A 9297-nucleotide genomic window follows, 5' to 3' on the forward strand; every position below is an offset into this window, starting at 1 on the left:
GTAAAACGTGAGAAGAGGTCACTTAGTGTACAACCTCATCCACCTAAATGCAGACTGTGCTTCTCTTCTGGAGTCCTCTCGCAGGTTGGAAAATTGTGTTTGTTTGTGCTGTTTGTGAGGCCTGCACAGTGCAGTCCAGGGAGGGAGAGGCAGGGAAAGGCAGGGCACAGGAGTGTGGGCTTGGATGGGCACCCCTCACCCCACAACCACCACTGTTTTGGCCTGAGGGAGATTGGGAATTGGGAGCTGAAAACAGGTCTGAGCAGGATCCAACTGCTCTGGATAGCTCCCACTTTGGAGCCAAGCCACATCCGACTCAGTATCCAAATAACCAGCATCTTCCCTATAGACAGAGGCGCAATCCTGACAGAACCCGATGGAGGCCGGGCGCAGTGGACAACTGTTTGTCAGTTCTGCCTTTCTGGGACAAGCCACGTCTCCCCCATTAATCCTGCTCTGTCCTTGTGGCTCAGATGGAGAATTCTCTCCACAGGCCCAGGCAGGGGGAGCTCTTGGACCACGCCCCACCAGTCATTGGCTCAAGGATGAACACATGACCTTAGCCAGGCCAATCAGAGTCTTCCCAGAGACTTTTGCTAGAGCTCTCTGGAAACTCTTCTTCTGAGATTGTGATCTGTAGGGATGAGATTGTGGCAGCTGGTGGACATCTTGCATCACGTGAGGAAAATCTGCCCAGAAAAAAAAAAGGCAAAAAACGGGCAGACATAGATAAGAGATGGAAAGAAAGATAGTCTTAATGATGTCAATTTAACACCCAGAGGCAGCCAAGTCTGAAACTCCTCAGACTTCCTTCCCATTTCCACGAGCCATTGCATATCCTGCTCTGTTTATGTTTGATTGGCGTCTCTGTCACTGGCAGACTAAAGAGTTCTGATGAAAACAGTAGGTGAGAACACAGCCAAGCCCTTTCTGCACCTTCATATCCCAGAGATACACAAAGATTGCAGGGAGTTCCGTTTAAAAGGGCTCTTGCTACTGGAATGTTGTAAGGAGACAAAGATCTATGTCCTGCTGCCCTTCTTTGAGAAGGGACAATTGGCTAATGCAAAGTGGAGATAACATCGCCAGCAGTTTATGTTCAAGAGTCCACCAAGAGTCCACATTGTCATTCACAGCAAAAGGGCCAAGTCTCAGCGAGCTGCCCTTTACCTCACTTCCCAGAATGTTCTGAAAGGTGGGAAGGGCTGCAATGCATTTTTCTGACCAACGATTCTAGGGTCATTTCATTACTGTTTCACTTGCTGGAATGTGGTGTCAGAGCTATAAAGATTTAGGAGGAAGGGGAAAAATATTATGTTTTTGCAAACCCAGCATGAATAGGCATTGTTGCACATTGTTTAACTGAGTCACTTGTTAATTCAAATAAATTCAACAAACAACCTGAATGTGCATCAGTAAGGGTGTGGTTAAACAAATTATAGTATATGGATTTTTTAAAAAAATAAGATAGCTCTAAAATATACTGTCATAGAAATATGTCTGTAATATATGAAGTATATTCTTCCATTTTCAGAATAATATGTATAACATGTGCCCATTTTTGCAAAGTAGAACCTGGAAGCCCTATCATTTGCAGTAGACTTATGTATACACTTAGGTGTTGTGAATAAAAGGTAAAAAAAAAAAAAAAAAAAAACTTAGCAATTAAAGGTAACTCATTCTCTTTGGGGGAAAGATTCAGTTAATGTAAACTTCGGTTTCTATCAGAGCTGTTTCCCCCTCACAAGCAGTCACCCTCCCAAGATGGGGTCTACGAGCTGAAAGCTTGGGTGTCCTGCTCCGTCCAGGGTCCTGACAGGCAACTGGCCCACCAGGGGTCTAGATGGCCTCTGTGTCTTCGCGTTGTCAAGATGCTGGGACATCAGGTCGTCCCTCCCACATCACACAGGAGACAAGCGTGTCTAGCTGCACTATCCCTGGTCCTCTCTCTGCCCAAACACCCCACAGGAGGTTGAATGTTGGCCCCCAAAAGACAAGTCCACACCCTAACTCCTGGAACCTGTGAATGTGATTTTGGAAAAAGGGTCTTTGCCAATGTAATTAAGTTAAGGGTCTCAAGGTGAGCTCATTCTGGATTATCAAGGTGGGCTAACTCCGATGGCAAGTGACCATAGAAGAGGAGGTCCAAGGGAGACTTGGCACAGAGCAGGAGATGACTCAGAAATGGAAGGAGAAGGGCACGTGCAGACGCAGGCAGAGATTGGAGTAATATGGTTACAAGGAATGCCAACAGCCACCAGAAGCTAGACGAGGTAAGGAATAGATTGTCCCTTAGAGCTTGAAAGGGAGCACAGCCTTGCTGACACCTTGATTTTGGACCACCAAGGTCGCGGTAACTTGTCTTGGCAGCCCTAGGAAACTGGTGCACACCCCACGCTGCCCTTTCTACTCTCCCGTGGGCATGGCCCGAGCAGCCTTCCAGACATCATCCTACAGAGTTCTAGGGTTCTGGCAGTGGAAAGAAGCCCCTCCAACCCCTCCCCTGGCTGGGGTGCAGGGCAAGTGTGGGGCACTAGGTCCCTCAGGCAGCTGCTTCCCCTCACTTTTGCCTGGTCCATATCTGCTTTTCCAGCTCCTTGGTGGCTCCTCTGAGAAGTGGAAGGACTCCAATCCCATCCCGAGCTGGGTGGGGACTTCCCTTACATCACAGTCTAACTTCTTTCTACCTGTGGCTAGGCTACAACTCCATGTTCAGTCCTCCAAGATTTGCCCTTGACATCCACGGGAAAGCTTTGGGAACAGAGAAATCCACTTTCTCTCTCTTATGGTAGATGATGTTGACTCTCTACCACCTTCTACTTCCCTGCCCCTCCTCTTGAAAACACCCCAGTTTTCAATCTGGAATTGACCCTACCCTCATGTTGCCAATGCGCTTCAGGAGGAGCTGACCCCAGCTTCAGTTCCAGGGGTGGCTCTAACTTTGTATCATGAATCCTACCCCACCTGCCATGGTGATTGGTCTGGAAACTCAGTCCTAAGCACCAGGGCAGGGCACACCCCTGGCCACAGGAATGGGTGTGTGACTCTGGCCAAGATGCCAGGGGGACTTGCTGGGAACTGAAGGGAGGGTGTTTCCTTGCTCTTAAGGAGAGACATGCTCTCCTTTCCTCTGAGTGTCATGGTGGTAAATGTGTAGCCCAGCCATGTGACAATTCTGAGGAAAGCCAGCCCACAGAGGGAGCCACCAGACAGAGAAGGGCACAGCCAAGGGAACTGTTAAGAGATGGGCCACAGTTGCTGGAGTAAGCCAGCCCTGAAGCCCACCCTATCTCTGGGGTCCAATTACCAGAGTCAGTCTATCCCATCGTCTCAGTGGGCTGGTGTCGAACTTACTGTTAGCAGTCACCCAAAGCATCCGGACCAATCTGTTATTCAACAAAGCCAGCTTTCAAGATTTGCCTTGTTATGGGCTTTGCGATCCTGTTTTGAATCCTATTTTTAACTAAGCATTGTTCTTTCTTCCTCTCTATATCACCATTCTATCTGTTTTAATCCTCCCAGAGGCAAATGGATACTTGTGGCTGAACAGGAGGGAAATCTCATACAAGGAATATGAGAGGAAACACACATTGCTGTATTTCACAGGAACTATCCACATTACACTGCTATTCATACAAACATCTGGGAGAAGAATTTCTAACAGAATTTTTAACAGTGGTCATCTCTGGGGAAGAGAATTTGGCGAGGGCAGGGGGCGCCAAGAGATTTCCCCTTCCAGGTTGTGCATTACTGTAATGTTTGAATTTTTAGAGTAAGCATAAATTACATTTGTAATTTAAAATCCCGAGGATTAAAAGTAATCCAAGACATCCAGAGCTCCCCTGGTGCTTGTTCTGCAGGAAGTTTACCTGCTAGACAAAGAAATGACTCCAAAAGTAACAATATTTCCTTAGAATTTAGACATAGATTTTCAACAACTTACAATGGCCTGACCCTAGCTGGTCCCAAAGAGTGAAAGTTCGCTGCCACAGGGAAACCTCAGCCACAGCTCTGCCAATGGGGGTTTGCAGGACTTTGGTGTCTCCTGGGAGTCAGGAGGGGCTGCAGCTCTGTGGTCTGCAGCCTGGCTCCTCCCTCCCTCCCATCCCAGCGTCTTAGGCAGAAGGTGGCCACACTGATCTCAAGTCTGAATGTCCTCCTCACAAATGCCCAGGCTCGGCTCACATTCCTCCTGCAGAAGCGGTGCTACCCTTCTGGTCCCCTGCATCCTCCTTGGACAGAGGTAAGGACCCCTGACATCTCTGGAGGGGTCTGCAAGCTCTTGGGACCAAAGGCCACAGCCTCCTGCTCTGCCCCAGGGTCCCTGTCACTGCCTAAGGCCCTGGCTTTAGGATTCTGCTCCCAGCTTAGTCCTAAGCAGTCCAGGCAGACTGTGTCTGACATTGCCCCCAGCTGGGTGAGCCCAGGAGCCCCAGCGTGGGTGGAAGGAGCCTCTGCCCCTAGCAGAGAGAGATCCCAGGGCTGACCCTGTGCCCACAAGTAAGGGCTGGGAAGGCTGGGCTCTGGGCTCAGAGCTTGGAGAGGGAGAGGAAGGAAGATGTAAGAGCTAGGGACAGACAAGGTCCAGAGGATCTACTTACCCTGCCCACCCCCTCTCCTCCCTGGGCCAGTTCTAGGCTTGGTCTCTGGACTCTGTCCTTCTCCAGAGCCACTGGTTCCAGGAGCAGAAAGTGTGGACCCTCAGTGTGGACCCTCAGAGGGTACCCTCAGTGTGGACCCTCAGAGGGTACCACATGGGCCCACTTCCAGAACCTCCACTCTCAGAGAGACTAGCATGGGGGCTGCCCCTGCCCGGTAGTGGGGGTGTGTCTGGAAGGCCAGGTGTGCAGAGCAAGACTGACTGCTCACTGTTTTTCCCATGCTCACCTCCCCGGTGAAGGGCTGGGCTCCTACTGGAAGATGCCCCACTCTCCAGGGACACTTGGAACCCCTGGACCCCGAGCCTCCCCATCCCAGCCTGACAGTTGCCTGTAAGGGCAGCAACAGCCCCAAGTCTACAGTCCCGTCCTGCCCCTGTGGCACCTCCTGGGCCCCAGGTAGGCCCCACGAGCCAGGCCCTGTGCTGAGCATCAGGGTTCAGAGATGAAGACCTGGTCCCTGCCCCGGGGCAGTCAGCAGAGCAGGCAGGCAGAGACCCAGATGAAAGCACAGCTGGTGGCTGCCACGGGTTACACCCCTGCTCTGCGCTCAGACGGATGCCGGCTGCTGATGTGATACTGAATTGGCATCAGTCCCTGCCCTCGATGAGCAGGTGACATTGCCAGCAGGGAACTGCTTGGACACCCTCACCAGACACAGCATTGCTCGTAAGTGCTGCCTTGTCAGGAGGCCTCCTCGAACAAGCTATTTAACACGCCATCCCTGCGCTCTGGCTCTCAAAGCACTTAGCGCCACCTGACATTACAGATTTCCTTCTCCCGGTTGCTGGTCTCCCCACGTGCAGATGCAGGCTCTTTGAAAACAGGGCTTTGTCTGTGTTGTCCTTGTATCCCCAGCCCCTAGGACCCTGTCTGCACACAGCAGGCACTGAATATGTATTTGTGCACTCAGTATCTCTGTATGAAGGCTGGGGGTGAACACAGCTCTTGTCCCTTCCTCTCCCCTGCCAGCCACCTAGCCAAGTGGTCCCTAAGTCCTAGAGACCATCTGATCCCAGCTTTCTCGCCTCTCCTACTCCCCGGCCCAAGCGTGGGCCCTGCCGCTCCAGCCCTCACTTGGTAGTTCTTACAAGGCCCTGCGCAAATGTCACCTCCCCATGAAGCCTGGCAACTGTCACGTTGCCAGTCCTCAAGCACAGCCCCCCTCTCCCTGATAGCAGTCATTCATTTCTGTCTGTGTCCCCACCCCACTGCCACTGCTCCTGAAGAGAAGATCTTCAGAGCTGGGCTGGGGCCACTTTCTCTCTGGGTCTCCAGGGCTCCTACAGAGGACAGGACCAGCGTAGTATCAGAGCTCGGGAAATGTTTGTTGGGTGAATAGAGGAGTGAATGAAGAAATGAATGAGTGAGTGGATGAACAAATGAAGGAGTGAATGACGGATGAGCTTCCCCGGGCATGAATGGGTATGAGCGGGAGGAAGCAGACACGTGAATGAGCGGGAAGTTACAGTGAATGAGTCTGTGACGGGAGGGGAGGGAGGGAGGGAGTGGTGAGTGAGCCTGCAAGGGAGGCTCCCAGCCTCCTCCACAGCCCTGGCACCGTGATGTCCCTGCCACCCCGTGGTCCTGGGCCCCTGCTCAGCACCAGCCAGTCCCACGATGCCGCCTCCCTGAGCCAGCTCCCATCAGTATGCTCAGCACACGCCCTCTGACACTGGGCAATGAATCAGACAGGGCCCTGCCCCAGGGCTCCCGGCACTGGGGGCAGACAGACAGCCTCGTAAACAAACTGGATGCCGTGCTGGGCAGACATGGGTTCCAGCAGAGTGGTGAGCTCAGGGTTGGCTCTGGAGCCTGGGGCAGGGCAGAGCTGCTCTGACGCAGGGATCTGGGGGAACCTCAGGAGGAGGCAACCTCAGAGCCTCAGAGCAGGGCCTGGAAGGAGGGGGAGGGTGGAGAGAGGGTGCTTGGGCAGTAGGGACAGCAGCAGCAAAGGCACAGCGGCCAGAGGGTGCAGAGAGAGCTCAGGAACCACTGGGGGGTGGTGGGGGCAATGACATTTGGGGAGATGGGGACAAGCAGTGAATGCTGGCAGAAGTGTTGGCTTGGTCGAGTCCGGGATGGGGACCGCAGCAGGTTGTAGAGCAGAGTGGGACACAAAGATAATGGGCCAGTGGCCCTGTGTGTCCCAGGAGGAAGATGGAGTCTCCACAGAAACACTATAGGAAACATTTCAAGGAGTCCGGGGTTCTAAGGGCTGGGTCCTTACAGATCTTGCGTAATTTAAGAATCTTCCACCATCCTCCTGGTCCCAACACCTCACCACCAACAGCCTCAGGCACTTGGGACCCTCAGAATAGGGAGGTTATTTGGGGGGGAAATATTTGCAGGTTATTTGGTAATGATTCAGACCATGGAAAGGGATCTGGGGTTCCTGAACCAAATCAGGGAATTTCAGAGGTTGACAGGAAACCTCAATATAGGGTGGGCTGACGTCAGAGATGCTGCTAAACACCCTACAGTGCATAGGCCGTCCCTGACAACATGAAACTAACCAATCCAAAATGTCAATGGCCATTAGGTTGAGCAACCCTGATTCAACAGATGAGCAGGCGGAGGACCCTGGATCAAAAGGGGGTCCCCAGGCTGGGCACAGCAGCTCATGTCTGTAATTCAGGCACTTTGGGAGGCTAGGGCGGGAAAATTGCTTGAGCCCAGGAGTTTGAGACCAGCCTGGGCAACATAGTGAGACCCCATCGCTATGAAAAGGTTTTAAAAATTAGTCAGGTGTGGTGGCACATGCCTATAGTCCCAGCTACTTGAGAGGCTGAGGCAGGAGGATCGCTTGAGCCCAGAAGCTCAAGATTATAGTGAGCTATGATCGTGCCACTGTACTCCAGCCTGGACAATAGAGCAAGACCTTGTCTCAAAAAAAAGGGCGGGTGGGTCCCCAGCAGCTCTTCATGTGTTCCAAGAGCTGTGCTGAGTACTTTATACCCATTAGCTCCTGTAATCTATCCCTGCTTTCCCAATGAGGATTAGGGAAGTATGTGATATGCCCAAGGTCATATAGCTGGGGATGGTGAACACATGATTCCAACCCAGGCAGTTGAGCTCCAGAGCCATGTTCTTGGTCATGACATCCCATGGCCTCCCCAGCACCTACTAGCTGGGTCAGAGCTGGGACTTGGACCCAGGCCTGCACCCTCCAGGGCAAATACCCCTTCTACTCTGCTCTGTGCCCCTGGCCCACGTGAGGGTCTTGGGCGCTCTGGCTGCAGCAGTGGAGCTTGGCAGCCGAGGACCTGGGTTTGTCAGGGATGCAGTGGGCGGGCATGAAGCAGATCCTTGGGACAGAGGGCCTTTGTCTGCCTGCAGATGGGCAGGCAGGCCTGGGCTGTGCGGCCAAGCCCGGAGGCCAGCTGGGTGCAAACTCATCAGACAGCTGCTGGGGCTGCCAAGGAGATGGGAGCAATTAGAGGGCCCAGCTCAAGCCAGGAGGTGGAAGCCATGTGGTGAGAGCTGCTAAGCTCTCCTGCCCTCCAACTTGGGCCCAGTTTCCTGGGAGGTGGCCACAAAGTTTGTCTTCAGGACAGTAAATAGCAGCTCCATCCGCACTGAGTGAACCTATTATGCGCTGGGCTGGGCACGTACACATCTCATCTCCTTTCATCTCGAAACGCCCTTGGGAAGTTGGAGGTACTAACTGCATTGCACGCACATATTCATCCATTCATTCGTTCCCCAGGTATCACGGCTTGCCTGCTACGTGCCAGGACTGTGCTAGGTCCTGGGGATGCAACAGGGAACAAAACAGACAGAAACCTCTGTTCTCATGCAATGTATATTCTGGAGGAAGGAAGAGAGACAATAAAAAAGGAATAAACAAGATAACTGCGACTTGTGATCTGGGCTGCGGAAGAAAGGAAGAGTGGATGGAAGGTGGGCTGGGGAGGGCCCACCTGAGAGGTGACTGTTCACAGAGGAGGAGCTGAGGCTCAGAGCCGGGAGGCAACTCGGCCATGGTCACACAGCTGGCAAGTGAAGGATCTGGGCTCTGGTCCCAGGTCTGCCTGACTCCAGACCCGACCCCGCCGTCTGCCTCCTGGGAGCCCCCTCCCTGCCGGGGCCATCGCCACACTACACTCGTGTGTAATGTTGGCACAGGGTCTCCAGCTCTTATCCACACCAGCTGTAAGAGGGAGGGAGGCTTATCGCCTCCATTTTAGAGAGGGAAGAACTGAGGCCCGGAGAGGGGCCATAGCAAGCCCAAGGGTCCAGCAAAGGAGTGACAGGGAGGGGCTTGAGCCAACGTCTTTTGATCTGCAAATCTGTGTCTCTTCTGCCACACCTTGACCATTGCTGGCCAAGCACTTAGCCCACCCTGAACCTTCACTGGCAGGCAAGAAATGGATTAATGGGTAGGGCACGTGTCCTTGGGCAAGGTCTGTCTCCCTTCGGAGTGTCCATTTCTCCATTAGAAAACGTGAAATTGGTCCAGACCAGCTCTGAAATTCCCCGCGTTCATTCTGTTCAATCAACAGACAGATGAAGGAGGCTCTGCCCCATCACAGGCCCGTGGAAAGAAGCTGCACAGTTCAAAGTGGGCTGGCCAGGGAGAACATTGTAGAAGCAAACAGAAGCAAAAGCAGGGAGGCGAAAAAGGAAACAGCCCGGG

The sequence above is a fragment of the Propithecus coquereli genome, unplaced genomic scaffold (genome assembly GCF_000956105.1).
Source record: "Propithecus coquereli isolate 6110/MARCELLA unplaced genomic scaffold, Pcoq_1.0 Scaffold249, whole genome shotgun sequence".
In the NCBI taxonomy this organism is placed as follows: Eukaryota; Metazoa; Chordata; class Mammalia; order Primates; family Indriidae; genus Propithecus; species Propithecus coquereli.